Here is a 22,433-nt window from a genome sequence, read left to right as displayed (position 1 = left end):
AGCCCAGGGAGCTCAGTCAGGCTGGGGGTCTACAACCCCTGCCCTGCCGAGGGTCCTGAGCTTGGCTCCGTAACCCTCCCACATACCACCCACACACATGCACAATCTCAACTGTAGAAAAGCCTCATTTTATTATATTAAAAGGAATTACACTTACTGGCAAATTACATAGTCTGTTTTCTATTTTTGGTTAATTTTGAAGCACACCAATTATGTACATCATTATATTGTGTCATAAATTTTTTGTAAATTTTGTGACTATGAAGCTCCAAGGAGAGTTCATTCATTCCTTATTTAAATTACATTGATTAAGGACCTACTATGTTCCGGGCACTATTCTAGGCAATGGGTTCATTCATGGTGAGCAAAGCTCCAGCCCCATCAATCCCTCATAGATGTGAGACAAGTCAAACTGCAGAGTTCATAGCCTGTTGCTCTCAAAACATGGTCAAGTCATCTCACAATTTTTTGATTGTGGAGAAAGCAGACACAAAGAATTAAGAAAAAATGGGAAGAATTAGTATGAATGAGAGTAATCACTGCATTAAAAGGGAGCTTCTCCAGGTTACCATTAGCACAATGTTCATCATTTCATGGCAGTGTATCTATTGCATTTCAGATTTGTGGAGAAGCATCAGAGATGCATGAGATAGCTGAGTTTTCCAACTAGATCTCTAATTAAGCTGATACATGTCAAACAATGTATGCTACTAGAATATTCTATTGATAAAACTTATGAACTGGAAGGGGGGGTCAAAAGAATAAATCTAATTCCAAAGTTTAGCTGATTCATCTACATCACTGGATCCTATATTTCTGTTTCTTATCACTGTATTTTTAGTCAGTTGTTTATAGCTCAAAGGGAAATAAATTTAATCACCAAAGAGTGATTCAGACTGCCTTTTCTCAGGTCTCATTCTCCTTGACCTCCATGCAGCACTTGACAATGTCAACCAACAGGTACTTTTTAAGCTCTCTTGTCCCTAAATGCAGAAACTACATGACCTTTCTCTACTCTCTCGTTCTCTCTGACTTTGCTTTGTCCTACACGATCTTCTCCCTTTTCCCCTTCATTCTTCCCCAGCAGTTCTCAAATGCCAAGCTTCATTTGCATCTTTCTGTAAGTTTTTCTCTCTTACAATAACTGTTATTAAAAAGCTCTCCTTATAGTGTTTTGGAAGGGCATTGCCCGTTTAATACTTAAAACAACTTTCTGTGCATTAGGTATTTTGTCCTCTATGATATTTTCTCTACACCATACAGCCTCTGTTGAAGAGTTTATTTTCACAAAGGAAGGAGAGAGACAAGTGAAGTTAGGAATACGGTTTGACCTGGGTTCAAATTCTTCTACCACTTACTAATTATGTGACCTCTAGCAGAGCAGTTAAGTAGTTAAGTTGATTGAGCCACAGATCCCTCTTCTATACAATACGTACAGCTGACCCTTAAACATGGGTTTGAGCTGCATGGGTACACTTATACACAGATTTTTTTTTCGGTAAGTATATATATGTACTGTAAATGTATTTCCTCTTATGATTTTCTTAAAACATTTTCTTTTCTCTAGCTTACTTTATTGTAAGAATACAATATTTAATACATACACAAAATATATGTTAATCGACTAGTTTATGTTATTGGTAAGCCTTCCAGTCAGTAGTGGGCTATCAGTAGTTAATTTGGGGGAGGTGTCAAAAGTTATACGCAGATTTTTGACTGAGCAGGGGTTCAGCTCCCCTAACCTCCGCATTGTTCAAGGGTCAACTATATAAAAATACCTTTCCAAACAAATGATGGATTAAATTGTGATGATGATAACTAGCATTTTTTTTTGATAACTAGCATTTAAATATTAGTTATTATGTGCTAGATACTGTTAAGCACTTTACACATATTAACTCATTTAAATCTCACAAGAATGCTATTGTACCCCTTTTACAGATGAGAAAATTTAGGCTCAGAGAGCATGTTTATATAGCCCTTATCACAGTAGCTAACAAACATTCAATAAACAGGGGCTGCTATTACGATTACCTTTAGGCTGTGACTCTCAAACACATCCCACCAAATATATACCTTCATTCACTTAAACTCTGCTAGGGGACTCCACACCGTGTCTCACCAGCATAAACCTGAGGATATCAGGAATCAAACTCCACATTCCATTCCCCTTGTCCCGGCCCAGCCCGACATAAAGCCTGCTTCTCCTGTCCATGCCTCTCAGGTTGGCAGCTGCCGGGGTTCAAGTCACAGTCGCCCTGACGCTCTGCTGTCCCGCTCTGTCTCAGTCCAGCGCCAGTCTGGGTTTCTCCCTACTTGTACCCCTCCTCTTCCCTCCATTTCTACTTCTTTCACCTCTGTCCTGCCGAAGTGCTAAATTCTGAAGCCAATCAAACTGTACTAAATGTATGCTCTGGAATTCCATAATTTATATGAAGTTTGATGAAAACAGGAAGCAGCAACACCTCAAACGCCACCCACAAAGGATGTCTGAAAGGCAACGCAGCAGGAGAAGTAGCAGAACAAGACCACCTACCCGACTGTACAGGCAACCAGACGGCACACACAGGGCAAATATGTGATCAGATTGTAACCCTGAATATTATTATAACACTCAGGCTCTCAGAGTGACCATGAGTATTATCCAAAAGGCCTTGAACGCACCCAAAACAAACACATAATAAAATCTTAAAAGAGACCATCATATGGGAAAGGTGGGATGAAGGACACGAGGTTTGGTGAAACCTCAGCCAGGCAAAGAACTGGAAAACCACCAACCCACACTGAATGAAAAGGCCCACGTGATGTCAGGCATGGGCAGAAGCGTCAGCTTACATTATCTGGTTCTGTTTTTATGTCGTGAAAAGGAAAGCCAACTCATCTCTCAAGGGTAGGGAGGGAACGGAGCTAACCACGGTAATTCCATTCTTGCAGGTTCCATTTTAGCAGCCTGACAGGCCAGGACTATGTGCCTCCAACTGCCACTAGGGCTGACAGAATCACTTAAGCTAATTAACTAGCTAGGTCTTGGAAATGCAATGGGAACTGTACATCAGCCCTGCTTAATTATTTCAAAACTCGAAACTGCAAAATAAATATTGTAAAGCCTTGGTAAATAAATGGCACTGCCGTTCTCTAATGCATTACTATTATCAAATGTTAGTGAATATAGTTGAGTATGCAAAAGCAAATAAAGTTCTAAAAGCAGAATTTAGAAATGCGTATTAAAATAAAACAACTTACAATTCATAAACAGAGCGATCCATAGTACTGTCTGTCCAACATACTAAATGTAAGCAGCTGATTCAAGTACAGGTCAAATCGATAAGCTTATACAAACAGGTAATTAAAAAGGATGATCAACTCAACATATAGGAAACAAAAGGTAATTGGCTAAAACCTCCTTGAATAACAAGATTAATGAGATACTCAAATATATTATTTAAATATTATTTTTTCAGTAATTTGTCAAATGGCATGCTGTATGGAATTTGCTCATAAATTCCTTTAGAAATAATAACCAGAGTGTAAATATTTTTAAAAAATCAATAAAGCCAATGCTCATAATTAAAGACTGAGGATTGATAAGTAGTAATATTAAATAGAGGAAAAGTAACATTTTAGTCATAAAGTGAGTTTATTTGAGCCAAAACATGAACTACGGCATTCTCCAAGTCATCACAGTACACTGGCCTCGAGCTGATTCTCTGTAGGTTCTGTCTGTGCTTCCCATCCCCTTGCCTCTACCTTTCTCAGAACATTGATAGCGTTGGCTGAGAGCACGACTATGTCTGCCTCTTTCTCCAGAGCCTGGTACCATGCCTGGCCCATGGTAGTCACTCAATAAGGACTAGCTGTAGGATTTGTTACAATTATGCCACAAAAGTAGAAGCTCCTTGAAGGGAAGGACCGATTCTTACAGATTCCTGCATACCCAATGCTAGAACAGTGCCTGGCACATAAACACCCAAGACATGTTTGCTAAATGAAGAATCTTCACTTTCAATTTATATCCAGCTTGAAATTTTATAATATAGCTAAATAAATTATTATGATATACATCACTCACATAAAGCTGGTTTCCTGAAAGTAAATCTCCTTTATTAAAGGAGACTGACACACCTGGATAAACTTATTTCTGTATGTAAACATACTGTCGCTATGTTTATTTTTTCCTCCATTTATCTGTTCTTTCATTCGCATCTTTTAATCACAGATATTTAAGCAGGTTGCTGAGGCCAATCAACCATGGCACTGGTCACAAAAAAATACCACTTAGCAAGATGCAAAAATCTGTGCAGACTGGCACCACGCAAAAGGGCTCAAAGAAGCTTTGTTTTCAATGAGTCATTGAAAGAACAAGTGTTTGGTAATGGCTATCAGCAAAGATTATGCTGTTTGAAAATTCCTTCTGTGATCTACGAAAATTTTAATATGAAGTTCCAGGAAGTCCAGTGAATTCTGAGTAGGTCATAAACTAAGGGAGAAACAAAAGCCAACTTGTAAGGACTTCTTTCACCCTGAGCGTCATTAGTGCAGACAGTATGCCCTGTCTCTGTTCATTGTGTGTTTTGTTTTTGTTTTTTTCTACCCATATGGAGAGAGAGAGAGCAGTTTCAGGTGAAAGGATAATCTCTGCCCTTCCCTCTAGGATTCTTGATCCTGTTGGCAGCCAGTTCTCTGTGCCTCACCAACTCTGCAGTTCACTCAATCTTGCCCACAAAGAGGTGAAATTAGAAGAGGGTATTTTCTGCTTTTCTGTGCTAGTATTACATTACAAATGTACTGTTTGCTCTTATTCTACAAAACGGAAACTCCTCCATTCACTAACGTTCTAAATTCTTTCTGTGTTTATATCAATGTTTGTATTCATGCACACATAAATCTCCTTATGTTTCTGTGTGTGTGTTTATATGTGGATGTTGTGTGTGGTTTCTTAATCATTCAAAAAGTCTTTGATGACTTCCCCTTAAATACCTCTCCTTATGAAACACATCCAAACACTAGGAGATTGGCTTATATCCTTGTTTAGTACCCTGGGCCGGATGGTGAAGCTGAATGTTTTTATTACGATGTCCACAAAACGATCTATCAAGTAAGAAGCCAAATCAAGTACGAAACCAAAACTTAGGTACATTAATGAACTGGTCCAAGGAAGAGAGAGAGGTGAGATCTGAACAAGGTCTGTCTGACTCCGGAGTATCTGATCTTGACTTGACAATAACACACCAAGGCAGTGCAGTAGGAGAGGAAAAAATAACCTACCAAGTTCTCCTCAGACACAAGCAGTACAGAGAGAGAGAAACACGTTTGCTACTTAAGTACAAATCTAGGGTTATTTATATTGTCTGGGCTATCTGAAAAACTTTCCCACAGATATATCTATACATATATCTTTTTTTTTTTTTTTTGCATTATGTGGGCCTCTCACTGTCGTGGCCTCTCTCGTTGCGGGGCACAGGCTCCGGACATGCTGGCTTAGCGGCCATGGCTTATGGGCCTAGCCGCTCCGCGGCATGTGGGATCTTCCCGGACCGGGGCACGAACCCGTGTCCCCTGCATCGGCAGGTGGACTCTCAACCACTGCGCCACCAGGGAAGCCCTATACATATATCTTTAATAGAGATTTAAGCCAAGAGTCCAGTGTAATACACACATCCGAGTTCTATGCCAAGATAAGCACACTGAGATGGTAACTGACTGAGTTCGTATTTCAATTCATCAGCTTTTAAATGAGAGCAAAAAAATTTTGGATTAAGTTGTTCTATATTTTGTTTAAAAATTTTAACATTCAAAACTATTCTGAGGAAAACAGTAATGAAACAAAATAAAAAATACTGCTATTAACTTTCTTACAGGGTTAGCTACACAGCCACTACCCTTGAGTCTGCTCTATCAACCCTGCACTGTTTCGCTAAAGTAAGCTTTCTTATAAGCATATCTGATGATGTCACTCTCCTCTCAAAACACTTCTATGTCTACATATTACCCCAACATGGGATAAACTCAAAAAATTTCAAAGGCAAAAGGCAGGTACAACAGTCTAGTATGAGCCTAAGAAAAGGTAGAAATCGTGGGGAATGGAGAGGGTATACACCTGTAAGGGTGTTTTGATACACAATGTTCAAGATAAGCATTAAAACCAGTGGTCAGCCCACTGGCTACTTGTTTCTAATTTGTGCACTTATGGTGTAAAATCTGTACAGCCTTGTTTAGCAATAAGGCTCTGGGTCCTCTGGATGTGGCATGTCCAAGTTTTACTCCTACTTACTCTACCCTCTCCCTCAAACTTCAAGCTCCCATGATAGCAGAATACTCATACAGCCACTAATACCACACTTATTTCTTGCAAAAAGAAATTCCAGGACTAAGGAAAGTTTTACAAATGAGAGAGTTGGAACAGATCCCCTTTAACAATGAGGATATTAAAACTTCCCAAAGTCATAAAGGTTGCTTATAGGTAGGCCATGATCAGAACCCAAGCCTTTTATCAACTGGTTCAATTTTTTAAATCCAACTGTTTTTGCTCAGAAAGTTTCACATATAGGCAATTCCTCTTATATAAAAGGCTCATCTGAATATTTTCATTTACTTAAGATAAACATTGAAACCTCAATCTTATTATATACATTACGGAACACTAAATTAACAAGTTACTTTATTTTGAATTTCTACCTTTGAAAATACTCCAAAATAGCTCTTCCATTCTTGTCCAGTCAAAACACATTATTTAAACACCAATTACAGCAGCACTTTAAAGGATCCTATATTGTACCACTAGGCAGAATTAAACCATTTACCAAGGCTGCAATTGTTCTAGCTCTGAAGTAACTGAACTCAGTCATGTAAAAACACTGACAAGAATCAACTGGCTTTCAGCCCAGAGAAGCTTTCAAAACCAGTTCAGAAGTATTTAATAATTTTAATGATTTCAAGCTCCTTTTCCACTGAATATTACTGTATCCCTAAAATAATGCCAAGCCTAAGAGCAGCCTAATCAGTTGTTTAGATAAACAAAAGTCAACAGACTCTGTTAATAGTAATGCTATCAATTCTTTATTACCTGAGATAAACAGGTAGATATAGATATATACACACACACACACACACACACACATATCGCCTTAATTCAACTTGAAATATACAACTCCAATACCCACACAGATGTGTAGTACTCGTGCTCTCTCAGCAAGAGCACACCAGTGAGCATTCCATATGGAAACACACAACAGTATCAGACTATTTTAACAGATAATAACCACTGGGCTATTTTACATCAAAAAACATATAATATTGAGTCTCCCTTTTTTAATATACCTGTGCTCTTTTCACACTTTACTCAGATAGGTGTCATCTGTCATTTTGCTCATAAGTACAAAGAAATTTTTGTTTACCGAAGTCATTTTGCTGCTACTTAAATAATTGCTCTTTATATTAGAACCGAAATACCTTTTTTCCAGTGGCACTTATGAGTCAGCACCACAAATCAAACAGAAAACACTGTCAAATAGTCATAATATTAAAATAACCTACAGTAGGCAATAATAACTAAAGATTTTCCAGTATTAATTTCCAAACATTTGAAAGAAACAATCATTCATTACTATTATGGGGAAAAAAGTAAAGTAAAATAAAATCACAAAATTTTAGAGGGAATCTTAGGGATCTCCTAATGAGTAAGCTAATGACAGAGATACAGAAATGTTGGTTTACCTAATTTATAATAAACCAAAGTGTACATAATTATCTCTATCAATCAGAAGCCATCACATTTACATAAGAACAAAATAATTTTAGTAAGTTTCCAGAGTTATAATAGAATCTAGTATTGAATTTAGAATAGTTTATATTAACTATAAGACTCAATGTCAAAACTTAAACACATTGGTTTCTATTTTTAAGCTACACAAATAGTGAAGGGAAAATTGCAATCAAGAAGAAAACAACATAGTGATCTATTTAAACACCTCAAAATGTCATCATAAAATGGCCCATAAAAAAAAAACTACTTCAAATTATTTGCCTTTCACAATGCATATTCTTATTTCACTTGGAAAATTTAATTGTGTTTCACGTATGACCTTTAAAGCATCATTGTCACAGCTTGATAACATCCAAATAATTTCAATAAAACATCTACCACAGATGGGAAGTAATAAAATCATAATAGAAACACTCAAACTTTATAATAGTATCTAGGAGAAATTTCTTTTCTAAAACTTAGTCTTTGTCTCTTCAGAAATGAATATTGTGCTTCCAAGTGAATTTCTTGGGAAGACACACTAAAAACTCTCTGCATAGGCAGACTTCACCATCCTTTATGTCTGACCATTCAGTTCTTCAGTCCTCATTAAATCCTTCCCTAAGAATCTCAGCTAGACCTTACACGTATCCCCTGCATATCCTACTGAGTGCAGACACTAAGCCACATGGAGCTTTCCCTTCCTTAAGGTCTTTTTACATTTATTTCCTGATATTATTTTCTGTAAATGACACAACTTTGTCATTTATGATTCACCTAAAAGCAATAGATCATGCGCCAGACTGAGGTCCATGAGGGTAGGACCCAGTTTTCTGCTTCTTTATATCTCCCACAATAGCTGGTACAAGGTACAAGTACAGCAGGTGTTCATACCTCCTAATTGACAAAAGTGGTAAACACAGCCACACAAATATATGAGAGCATCAGTATCAATTCCTAGCAAATACCGTGTACTGGTTTTCAAATCCAGATAGTTAAATAAAAATTGAATGGCTACGCGTTTGTACAAATGCCATTTGCTCTGACTTTGGTCAATATTCAAATGTTATTTTACATTTTAAGTATTTGAGAAACTAAGGAGTAACTGTTATATTCTAAAACTAGTAGACACAAAATCATTACAAATTGGCAGAACTATTCCCATAGTTCACATAGGTAAACTACGGCTCAGAGGAGTAATGTAACTGTCCAAAGTATAAGAAGTAAATCCAGAAATCAAAGTTGGGTCTTCACAACCAGTGAACTGTGGCTGGTTCAAGCTACTGTGGCCATAAGCAGCCTTGCTATTTTTCCCAACAAACCATAAAACTGCCATTTTCTCTGCATCCCACATGAAAAGGTCTGGGAGTACCACCTGACTCTACCAACACTGCCTCTCAAAAACGTTTTCCAGTCATATAAACTACCCAGCGGCGGTACTCCCATTATCAACACTCTGTGCTGACACTTCTATTTTAAAAACTCATTCTTTAAAAGAGAAAAACTACAACTGCTTAGATTTTCATTTTCTTAGTTTCCTTTCCCTTCTGATCCTGTCTGCACGATATTATGCTCAAGTCATCTGGATGGTAGTTTTGGGTATTCTCCCAAAATCTCCACTTGATTATCTAAAAAATCTCTTGAATGCTTGAGCAACTGGAGAACATCATGCTTTAAATATGGATTTAATGAGGGCAGCATTTCCTGTATATTTATTGGACTCTTGCTGACAGCGCCTGTATCTTTATTAAACCCCTCAGAGCACATTATGGAGATGAGAGCTGTGAGACTGCAGATGGTGGCAGGGACCTAGGGAGGGCCAGTGTGAGACAACCATTTGTCTCAAAGCAGCAGTACGGCCATCACTTCTTTCATCATTACCCCATCTTGTCCTGATAATGGAGTCTGGGCAAGCTGAGGCAGCCCCATGTGGGACTGGGCAGAGATATCCTCCCTAAGTAATTCCTCTGGTCATAAAAATGGCTTTGAAAGCTGAGGTCAAACTCTTTCATAAAACTCCATTACATAATATTGATAGATTCCCCATCTCATGTGTTAGTGTGAAAGTAACCACAACCATAAAATTTTTTGTTTGTGTGTATGTTTTTAATAATGTAATAAAACCCCATGAACCCATTATTCCAAAATAAAACTGGCCCTTATTTATAACATACATATTCCTATGTACCCCCATCCCATTCCTAGGCCTGCCTCCACCTTAGGAGACCACTATCTGGAACTACTCATGTATTTCTGGGTGATGAAAATATTTTATATATATATATATATGTGTGTGTGTGTGTGTGTGTGTATTATGTATATTATGTGCATTTATGTTCTTTTAGTTGTTTCTAAGTTTATAAAATGGGTACATGATATATGTAATATTCATGGACTTATTGTTTCACTTGCTATTAAAATTCACCCATATGGCGGGGGAGGGGGGAGGAATGGCAGTTTCATTGATGAAACTAAATGAAAACTCAAACCCAAGTAAAGAACACCAGTAAAGGAAACTACAAAGGTAAATATAAAAGACAATAATTATATTTTGGGGGATAGAAGGTGTAACAACTTTCATCTATTTGATTTGAAAGGCAACTGTATGAAACACCAATTATAAAGACTTTAACGGGCTTATAATGTATAAAGATGTAATTTGTAAAATAAAAATAGCATAAGGGTGGGGGAAAGGGTTAGAGCTATATTAGAGCAAGATTCTGTACTACTGAAATTATGTGAGGATTAATATGAACCAGACTGTTTTAAATTAAGATGTTAATTGTAATCCCCAAGATAACAGCTAAGAAAATAACATATATATGGGAGAAAAAAAAACCTACCTAACACAAAAGGCATGAGAGAGCAATGGATGAACCAAAAAGATGACATGTAGAAAACAAATGGTAGACATTTATCTTACCTTATCAGTAATTATAATAAATGTAAATGGATTAAACACTAAAATCAAAGACCAGATTAACTGTATGGATTTTTTTTAAATGACTCAACTATATGCTATCAAGAGACTCAAATTAGATTGAAAGACACAAGTCGAAAACAAAAGGATAATGATGAATCACGCTAACAGTAAGCAAAGTAGAGCTATACTAATATCAGACAAAAAAGACTTCAAGACAAAAATGTTACTAGAAAAAAAAAGGGAAATTTTGTGACAAAAGGGTCAATTCAGAAGGAAAGATAATAATTATAAATGTTTATGAACCTAATAACAGAGCCCCAAAATACACGAAACTAAAACTGACAAAACTAAAGAGAGAAATAGACAATTCAACAATAATAGTGGAACATGTCAATACTCCACTTTCAACAATGGATAGAAACAAGCAGAAAGATCAACAAGGAAATGGAAGACTTGAAAAACACTACCAACCAACTTACTTTAACAAACATCTATAGCACACTCCACTCAACAACAAAAAAAGAGACATTCTTCTCAAGTACACATAGTACATTCTCCAAAATAAGCCACATGCTAGGCCAATTTAAAAAAAAGCATTAATAAATTTAAAAGGATTGAAATTATACAAAGTATATTCACCAACCATAATGGAGTTAAATTAGATATAAACAATAAAAGAAAATTTAGAAAAATCCACAAATATTTGGAAATTAAACAACACATTTCTAAATAACAATAGGTCAAAGAAAAAAATTACAGTGGTAATTAGCAAGGATTTTGATATCAGCAGAAATAAAAACACATCAGGTCAAAATGCATGGGACACAGCTAATGCAAGACTTAAAGGAAACTTTATAGTGTTAAATGCCTATATTAGTAAAGACGACGACCTCAAATCAATAATCTAAGCACTTCCCTTCAAAATGTAGGGGGGAAAAAGGAAAACACATTGAAGACAATCATAAAGAAGGAAATAATAAAGATGAGAGTGGAAATTAAAGAACTATAAAACAGAAAAATAAATTTTCTAAGATAAATTTAAAGAACCAAAAGTTCTTTAAAAATATCAACAAAATTGAAAAACCCTTAAGTATACAAACCCTTAGCAAGAAAAAGGAGAGAAAATACAGACCACAAAAATCAGGAATGAAAGATTACCTCTGACTCTTCAGAAATTAAAAGAATTATGAAGAAATACTATGAACAACTTTATGCCAACAAATGCAACAACTTAGATGAGAAAGTAAAAATAATACAAACAGGAAGGGAACATGGGCTGATCTCTTTGGATATGTCTTGTTTTACAATGTTGCCACTGAAACCATGTAATCCTATTATGTAATTTAAAAACAAAATTAAACAAAAATAAGCAAAAGGCAGTCACCGAGTAGAAAATGAACTAAACTGCACATCAGGTTGGTGGCATAACCACACAGAGAAAATAATTCCTTCAAGTTACTTTAAAATGCTGAATTTGGGGAGTTCCCTGGTGGTCTAGTGCCTAGGATGCGGCACTTTTAGTGCCGTGGCCCAGGTTCAATCCCTGGTCAGGGAACTGAGATCCTGCAAGCTGCGCGATTGCAAGCAGTGTGATGCGGCCAAAAAAAAATGCTGAATGTTGACCACACATTTCTCCAGAGGGATACAGCCTAAGGCAGTGGTGGGGCGGTGGGGGGGGGGGGGTGGAGGAGAAGGAGCAGGTGTGGGGAGGAAGAGAACTGCAAAGAAATATCAAATAACATTCTATAGTCTTTTTGTAAATAGAAATACTGTGGTATCATTGTTTTTTAACTATCATAGTTATATCATAGGATAAATCAAATGAGTAGTATGAGACTTTCCAATATAAAATCAAAGAAGAGCTAGTACTCTTGCATTTGATTTAGAAGCATAAGTTTTTCACTTTAAAATAAATATATGCTTATCATATTACTACAAATACTTATGTGTGTATATATGACCTCAGAGATAGGTATGTGTGTACTTGTATTTCCTAGCTCTAACCACTGTAAACACCAAAAAGCAATAACCCAAACTGTGGTTTCTAAATATTGTTTCCACTAAAGAGAACAAGGGCTACTTTCCAAAACGCTTGATTCCACAGTGAGGTGATGAAATGTACATGAAACTAAGAACTTGTTATTCCAGCAACCCACAAAACTACCAAAAACTAATGGGGGTCTCAAAATGAACACTAGCAAACGGAACCCAACAGCATATTAAGATTACACACCATGATCAAATTGGATTTATCCAGGAATGCAAGGGTGCTTCAACGTAAGAAAATCAATGTAATACCATATTAATAGAACAAAGGAATAAAACCACATGATCATCACAATTGACAAGAAAAGGCATTTGACAAAATTTAATATCCTTTCATGATAAAAATACTTTAAAAGGTAGGAATAGAAGGAAACTTCCTCAAAATAATGAAGGGGATTTATAAAAAACCCACAGCTAACATCATTCCAAATGGTGAAAGACTGAAAGCTTTCCACATAAGATCAGGAATAAGAAAAGGATACCCACTCTCACCACAGTTATTCAACATGGTACTGGAAGTTCTAGCCAGGGCACTTAGACAAGAAAAAAGGGATCCAAATTGGAAAGGAAGAAGTAAACTCTCTCTATTCAAAGATGACATGATCCTGTATACAGAAAATCCCAAAGAATCCATAAGAAAGTTACTGGAACTTAATAAATTAATTCGGTAAAGTTGTAGAGTACAAAATCAACATGGAAAAATCAGTTACATTCCTATACATCTGCAATAACCTATCTGAAAAGGAAATTAAGAAACCAATTCCAGGGGCTTCGCTGGTGGCGCAGTGGTTGAGAGTCCGCCTGCCGATGCAGGGGACATGGGTTCGTGCCCCGGTCCGGGAAGATCCCACATGCTGCGGAGCAGCTGGGCCCGTGAGCCATGGCCGCTGAGCCTGCGCGTCCGGAGCCTGTGCTCCGCAATGGGAGAGGCCACAACAGTGAGAGGCACGCGTACCACAAAAAAAAAAAAAAAAAAGAAACCAATTCCATTTACAATAGCATCTAAAAGAATAAAATACCTAGGAATAAGTTTCATTAAGAAAGTGTAAGAATTGTACACTAAAAACTATAAAATATTGCTGAAATAAATTAAAGAAGACTTAAATAAAAGGAAAGACATCTCATATTCATGGATCAAAAAGCTTAATATTGTTAAGGTATCAACACTACCTGAAGTGATCTGCAGAGTCAATGCAATCTCTATTAAATGCCAGGAGTCTTTTATAGAAATGGAAAAGTCAATCCTCAAATTCATAAGGAATTGCAAGGCGCCCAAAATAGCAAAACAATCTTGAAAAAGAAGAACTAAGTTGGAGGACTCACACTCCTAATTTTAAAACTTACTACAACACAACAACAATTAAAACAGTGTGGTACTGGCATGAGAACAGACATATAGACCAATGGGATAGAATTGAGAGTCCAGAAATAAATCCATATCTCCACAGCCAAGTTAGTTTTGACAAGGTTTCCACATCCTATTCAATGGGAAAAGAACTGTCTCTCCAACGAATGGTGCTGGCACAAATGGATGTCCACATGCAGAAGAATGAAGTTAGACCTCTCTCTCACATAACGTACAAAAATTAACTCAAATGGATCAACAACCTAAATACTGTATAGGAGCTAAAACCATAAAACTGTTAGAAGAAAACATAAGGGTAAATCCTCATGACCTTAGATTTGACAATGGATTCTTAGACATGACACCAAAAGCACAAACAACAAAAGAAAAAACTGGACTTGATCAAAATTTTTTAAATTTGTGCTTCAAAAGATATTATCAAGAAAGCAAAAATACCGCCTACAGAATGGAAGAAAATATTTGCAAATACACTATCTGATTAGGGTTTAATATCCACAATATCTAAACAACTCCTAAACAAGATGACAAACAACCTAATTTAAAATGGGCAAAGGACTTGAATAGACTTTTCTCCAAAGAAGATACGCAAATGGCTGATAAGCACGTGAAATGATACTCAATATCATTTGTCATTAGGGAACTGCAAGTCAAAAATCACAATGAGATATCACTTCACCTACTAGAATGGCTGTAGTTTAAAACAAAAGAAAGAAAATTAACAAGTGGAGAGGATGTGGAGAAATTGCTAGTAGAAGTGTACTACCATGGTGCAGCCACTGAGGAGAACAGTTTTGGCAGTTCTTCATAAAACTAAACATCAAATTACAGTATGACTGAGCAATTTCACTTCTAGGTGTTTACTCAAAACAACTGAAAACAGACTCATATTTGTACACCAATATTCATTCACAGAATTATTCACAACAGTCAAAAGGCGATAACAACCCAATTATCCATCAACAGATGCATGAATACACAAAATGTGGTATATCCATTCAATGGAACATTATTCAGCCAAAGAAGGAACAAAATTTTGACATATGCTACAATATGGATGAACCTTGAAAACATTATGCTATGTCCAATCATAAAAGGACAAATACTGTATGATTGCACTTACATGAAATATCTAGAATAGTCAAATTCACAGAGAGAGGAAATAGATAAGAGATTGCCAGAAGTTGAAGAAGGAGGGAATGGTGAGTTAGTGCGTACTGGCTATAGAGTTTCTGTTTGGAGTGATGAGAAAGTTTTGGAAATAAATAGTGGTGATGGTTGCACAACATTGTGAATATACATTAATGCCACCGAATTACACACTTAAAAATGCTTAAGATGTCAAATTTTATATTTTATGTTTTTTAAACCATAAGATAATTTTTTAAAAAACTAATTGAGTCTTGCCAAAAGTTGGATCACAAGATCCAACTTAAAGGGGCCCAACTAGCCAAAAATGTGACAATTTGAGTGTCAGTAAAAACTAATGAGTGACATGGAATAAACACCAAGTACATAAAAATTCATGAATCAATAATCTTATTAGATTTCTTAAAATCACTGTTCACCAGTAGAATTTGCTAGGGTATTATGGTAGATTAAGATGGCTGCAAATTCTTTCCTGCTCCTCCCCTTAATTCCAGACTGGCCTTAGTGACTTACTTGACTGATGGAATGCAATAGAAGTAAAATTCTGAGACTTCAAGGCTAAAACATAAGAAGCTTTGCAGCTTACACAGGGGACTCTTGGAACATTCCCTCTGGGAACTCTGAGCTACCATGGAAAAAGCCCAACACTACCCTGGGACCATCATGCCTAAGGGGACATGTTTAGGCTCTCTGATAAGTAGTCCCAGGTGAGCCTATCCCAAGGTGCCAGACATGTGTGTGAATCGGTCTTGGACCCTGCAGATCAGCCCATCCACCTTCTTCCACATATAACAGTACTACCAGCCAAGCCCTCCAAAATACCTGACCTATCAAATAACGATGTTTAATAAAACAGTTGTTGTTTTATGCCCCTTGAGTTTTGGGGTAATTTGTTATGCAGCAGCAGATAACCAAGCAAGCATCAGCTTATTACTCTGAAAATTGATAAAGGAAAAAAATCAAGCATTTACCTGCCCTTCTAGGATAACTATTTCAGGGTAACTATATAGCTGATGAAGGAAGAATTCTAGCTAATAAAAGCATAAAGAATGATATCATTAGAAATGCACTGTTTTTCAACCCCTGAGGAAATCGTGGTTCTAGGCAATACTCATCAGCGGACTATAAAACCTCAGGTGCGAGGTTTTTAAGAGAAGGATTAGGCACATACTGGAACACGCACACCCGCCAAACACATCCCCACGACCCCCCACACAAAAGCACACACAACAGATAAACTGCAGGAAATAAAAAGTGGAAAGCCATTACACAACCGAAGAGGCTTAAAGGACATAATTGAATACAATGTAAGGACTTTTGTTTACATGCTAATTCAAATAAGCCAAGTGGAAAAAGCCATCTTTGGATACAACCTGAGACATCTGAATGTGGATGGAAAATTAATGATATTAAGGAGTTACTATTCATTTCTTTTGGTATGATAATGGAATAGTAGTTATGTTTTTAAAAAAATAAGTACTTAGTGATGAAAACTGAAGTAATTATAGGCAAAATGGCATGATGATTTCTAGTCCTGCTTTAAAATTCTCCAGGAAAATAAAACACACTCTTACCCTCAAATTCCTGCAATTATAACAATATTGCCAAAATGCCGGTAACTATCAAAGCTGGATGATAGGTACACGGGGGTTCACTATACCGTTCTCTTCTGTGAAGTTTGAAAATGTCTGCTATGAAAAATGTTGTAACTGCTCAGTTATCGATTAGAACTGAACTTATGGGTTAATGTGGGGACAACTGCCATCTCTGTAATATTGATACTTTCCATGGTGAATATGGTACATCAGTGCATTTACTGATGTCTCCTTTTATGTCTTTGTGAAGGCTTTGCGTGTTTTTCTTTTTAATTTAGCCTTAGGTAATATATATATTATGCTATCTTGAATATAGCATATTCTTTACAAAATATTTCTATTTTTTTTTTATTGGATACATATCTACTTTTAAATATTTTTAATACATATTGGGTACAATTATTTCCTTGTGGGAAGAAATCTTTTACTCTACAATAGAAAAACTAAAAAGAAGAAAACATAGCTTCACTTCATAGAATGTACTTAAAAGCAGAATTTCAAGGGACAACTTTATTCCACAAAATGAGGCATCCTTTTAGCTCCAACATTGCTATAAGCAAACTGCTTATATTCAAAGTGCATTTCTAAGTCCTGCACAAGGAATAAAGGTCATGCGGGGGTTGACAGGACAGAGGAAAAGAATGACAGGAAAGACATTTTAAGAGCTGACTTCCGTAGAGTCTGTTATTTCCCTGGCCAGCCCAGGGCAAAAATTACAAGAAATAAATTGCAAAAGACATGGTGCCACTTTATGCAACCTTCCTTCTAGCTCTTTCTTGTCCCTTCTCAGTTTGATATTAAGTTTGATTTTGTGTTCAAGGTCTTTTCACTCCATTCTAAATCTCACCTGGCACAAAAGGTTTAAGAAGTACCCAAGGAGCTATCATAGCTAACTTAAACCTCCAGAATTCCAAATTTGGAAAACAGCCATCGTAGGCACTGGCTCTGTGGAAGAGTAACATTTTCTATTGGGTTTTTAAATTAATTTGCTAGAGTCTCTTATCTAATTTTTACTTGTTAGAAGATGAATTCGTTCCCTAGAGCTGCCATAACAAAATACCACAAACTGGATGGCTTAAAACAACAGAAATTTATTCTCTCACAGTTCTGGACACCAGAAGTCCAAGATCAAGACTGTTGGCAGGGTCCGTTCCTTCTTGGGGGCTCAGAAGAAGAACCTGCTCCATGCCTCTCTCCGAGCTCCTGGCGGCCGCCAACCATCCTTGGTGTTCCGTGGCTTGTGACAGCGTAACTTCTCCCTCTGCTTCTGTCTTCATGTGGTACTCTCCCTGTGTGTCCCTGGGGTCCAAATTCCCCTCACTGTATAAGGGAATGTCACTAGATTGGGGCCCACCTAATCCTGTATGACCTCATCTCAACCTCATTATATTTGCAAAGACCCTATTTCCAAATAAGGTCACATTCACAGGTTCCATGGTAAACATGAATTGGGGGGTGGAGGGAGGAGCGCTATTCCACCTAGTACAGGAGAGACGCCAAAAAGCTTTTCAAAATGAGAAGGCATAGTTATTATATACTGGCTTAGATCACTGTAATTAGATCAGTTACGTTATTGTCAGCGGTAAACATTTTGAAAACTGATGAGCAAATCTAAACTCTTGTACATATGACACGTTTGACACTCTAAATAAACAAACATGGTTCTCCACAACCTTGCTATTCAAAGTATGGTCGTTAGGGCAGGCTGTCAGAAAGGGCAGGCTGGAACTCTAGGGCATGCACTGAAGCTGCAGTCCACAGGCAGAATTTCTTCTTGTATTTTTACCATAAGCAGCAAGAAAAAACCAAACAGCACTTTCAACACTTTGCTCGGAAATGTCCTCAGCTAGATATTCAAGTTCATCACAAGTTCTGCTTTCCATAAAACTGCAGCAATTTATTCTCTTAACAGTCCTGGAGGCCAGAAGTCCAACATATGAGTAAAAAAGGGCAAAAGTCGGGCTTCCGTGGTGGCACAGTGGTTAAGAATCTGCCTGCCAATGCAGGGGACATGGGTTCGAGCCCTGGTCCAGGAAGATCCCACACGCCACGGAGCAACTAAGCCCATGCGCCACAACTACTGAGCCTGCGCTCTAGAACGCGCAAGCCACAACTACTGAGCCTGAGTCCCACAACTACTAAGCCTGCGTGCCACAACTACCGAAGCCCTCGCGCCTAGAGCCTGTGCTCCACAACAAGAGAAGCCACCGCAATGAGAAGCCTGCACACCGCAACAAAGACCCAACACAGCCAAAAAATAAAATAAAATAATAAAATAAACAATTTTTTTTAAAAAGGGCAAAAGTCAGCCAGAGCCTCACTCTCTCTGGAGCCTCCTGGGGAGGATCCATTTCCCTGCCTTTTCCAGCTTCTAGATCTGCATTCTTTGGCTTCCTGCCCCTTTACTCATCTTCAAAGCTAGGGGTGTACCGTCTTCTGTCTCTGATTCTACTTCCCTCTGCTTCTGTCACGTGGCCTTCTTCTCTTTTGAAGTCAAATCTGCCTCTTATAAGGACACTATACCACCCAGATAATCCAGGATGATCTCCCCAGTTCAAGATCCTCAACTTAATCACACATTCACAAGTTCCAGGGGTGAGGACCTGGATACCTTTGGGAGCCATTATTCAACCTTCCACACTCACCTAGCTCTTCTCCCCCGATCCTTTACCTCTGCCCTCATTTCTCCTAGAGTTGGCGCCTTCCTGTCCCTCTGTTAGCTTTTAGTTGAAATGCCACTTCCTCTGAGAGGCCTTTCCACACTGCTCTATCTAAAAGTTGACCATCTCTACCACAGCAGTGATTCTCTATCACAGCATGCTGCTCTATTGCTCTCCCAGGAGGTATCACACCTTCTACTGATTTTATTTACTCATTGGTTTACTTGTTGATTGTCTGCTTTCTCCACTGGAACGTAAACTCCATTTGGGCAAGTTACCTTGTCTTTATCATTCTCTACTGCAGCATCCAGCATGGTGCCTGACACATAGTATGTATTCAATAATATTTGTTGAATATGATAGAATTCCCTTTAATTATATATTTATAGTCCATAAATATTACATAATATTTATATGATATACAAATATATGTGTAGCATACTTACTATTAAAAATTCTATCTTTATTTATAAACCTAAGTAGCCATCGAGAGATGACGGATAAAGATGTGGTACATATATACAATGGAATAATACTCAGCCACAAAAAATGAAGTAATGCCATTTGCAGCAACATGGATGGACTTAGAGATTGTTATACTACGTGTAGTAAGACAAATATCACATGATATCACTTATACGTGGAATCTAAAAAAAATGATACAAATGAACTTATATAGACCCGCAGACATAGAAAACAAACTTATAAAGGAAAAGAATCTGAAAAAGAATAGATATATATATGTATAATTGAATCACTTTACTGTACACCTGAAACTAACAACATTGTAAATCAACTATATTTCAATAAATTTTTTTTTTTTTTTTTTACAAAAGAAGTTTCTGTCATCAAGTTTAGGAAACACTGAATTCGACAGTGCTAAATTTATTTATTTATTTACTCTAGATTTTCTCAGATATTTCAGTATGTTAATGTACCCTGTGGCCTTTCTAAGGAGAGGATATAGTATGCAGTCTTTCCCAAAGTTACTGAAGCATGGAATCATTTCCGGAAAAGCATCTCTTAAAGGAATTAGTATTCTTCAGACTGTCCTTTAGGATACATTGCTATTGAAAATAAAAATACATTCCAGTTAACTCCTTTGGAACTGGCTAATGACTGCAAAACACTAAAAAGTATACATTAAAAGGAAAGATTAAAAGGCAAAGATTAAGAAACACATAATGAAGTTTGGCATTTTAAAATAAAACTAAAATATTAACCATATAATATTAAAGTTTTCTTCTATAAATAGCTGCAAAAGAAGTTTCATTTCAGATATCCACTGTAATAACTGTGCATTAATTCTATCTAATTCTTTAAGGCCTATGCTGAGTCTGCATAAATTTATTTATAAACATCAAGTAATAACTCAGCAGTTCTATGAAGTACAGTGTGGATAATAAATGACCGTAATTACCTTTTGAAATGTAAACTGTCTTAATTTGAAATATAAGAATCTATTGTGGCTCATAAGATTGACTTAAGTTCTCTACCTGAAGAGTTTAAAAAATGTTTCTCTAAAACATAAAAAAAGCACTATGTACTGTTGTCCTTTGACTAAGACCATTTGCCCAAGAAGGACTAGTGTAGCTACTTATTCAAATGATATGGCATTTAATAGGTTCCATGCATCAAAGATATTTGACAATCATTGACCTTTTATGGCTACAGTCATTTGTGCAATTAACTTGCGGGAAATTATTTTTCTCAGTCACATAATTAATTCCCATGCCATCTTTAAAAAATTCTTGTACCTGAACTAAAAGTTATATGAAAATACTAAGACTATACAGTTTAAGATCAGGTCCCCAACATGGAGTACAATTAGCACCTTAAAGTGCTTCGATATGCATGCAATCTAACTGATTATGTATGGAAGCAGGTAAAAGAGGTCGAATATCCTCCACCAGCTTGGTAAACCAAACACTGCCACAAGCATAACTTTTTATCCTTTTAACTAAGACTTTAATTTGAAAAAAGGAATCATCCAATTTCTAAGCTCATAATTTTAAACTGGAATTTTTAACTGAAGTATAACAATACAATTTAAGAACTAATATTTTATTAGTATGAGAGAGTGGGTGATTTACTTTTAATTAGTATCATTGGTACCTGTGGGTGTTTGCAAATTGGAGACGAAGGGAGAAGTTAGGAAGGAATTTCTTCCCTTTACCCAAAACAAGCTTCATAAAGAATCAGGTTGATCAGTCAACAAATACGTAGTAAGTCGGAAACCTACTGAATTAAAAACGAATCCACATTTGAGTGACTGCCACTCACTGAATCAGATGTTGTGGAGAATACAAATATATAATTATTTGACTTTTATATATATATAATATCTGATTATATATTTTATATGTATTTTATTATATACAATTTTTGTATTTGATTTTTAACTTTTATATGAGTATGGATTGCTTTTATAATAAAAAAGGTCTTAAACTGACATTTATTCTGTGGTTTGGCTTATAATGATTTTATATGCATTCATATACAATAGATAAATTATGGATATAGATAATAAATAATAGAAATGAATACTAAATAAGCAGGCCTACACCTATTCCAATTTAGTCAATTTTTATGTTGTGAGAAATTAAACTTGTAATGTTTGTTTTCTCCCATACTTTTGCCAATATTCCCAGCAGATCCCCAACACCACAAAATACCATTTATGTAACATCACTAACAAAATGTACTCATTTAAAGTAAAACAAACTGGGGAGTTCCCTGGTGGTCCAGTGGTCAGGATTTGGTGTTTTCACTGCCGTGGCCCAGGTTCAATCCCTGGTCTGGTAACTGAGATCTCACAAGCCGTGTGGCGTGGCCAAAAAAAAAAAAAAAAAAGTAAAACTAAGGATGTTATTCAAAAATTAGCACTAATGTGATGATTTTAAAAATGAGGATAATTAAGATTATAAATAGTTCAGAATGTTACAGACTATGACAA

The 22,433-nt window shown here is 36.6% G+C and overlaps 1 protein-coding gene and 1 non-coding gene across 2 annotated transcripts in view; one reads left to right on the top strand and one right to left on the bottom strand.

The window, feature by feature from the left end:
* The window catches only part of SDK1 (sidekick cell adhesion molecule 1), an 822,147-nt gene that overhangs the window by 724,216 nt on the left and 75,498 nt on the right, over window positions 1–22,433 (bottom strand). The gene's annotated exons all lie outside the window — the stretch shown is intronic.
* TRNAK-UUU (transfer RNA lysine (anticodon UUU)) lies at window positions 12,148–12,219 on the top strand. The gene has a single exon. It is a non-coding gene; the product is annotated as a tRNA-Lys (tRNA).

The sequence above is a fragment of the Tursiops truncatus genome, chromosome 15, assembly GCF_011762595.2.
Source record: "Tursiops truncatus isolate mTurTru1 chromosome 15, mTurTru1.mat.Y, whole genome shotgun sequence".
Classification (NCBI taxonomy): Eukaryota; Metazoa; Chordata; class Mammalia; order Artiodactyla; family Delphinidae; genus Tursiops; species Tursiops truncatus.
Note: the sequence above shows the minus strand (reverse complement) of the source record. Positions and strands in the feature narration are given on the sequence as shown.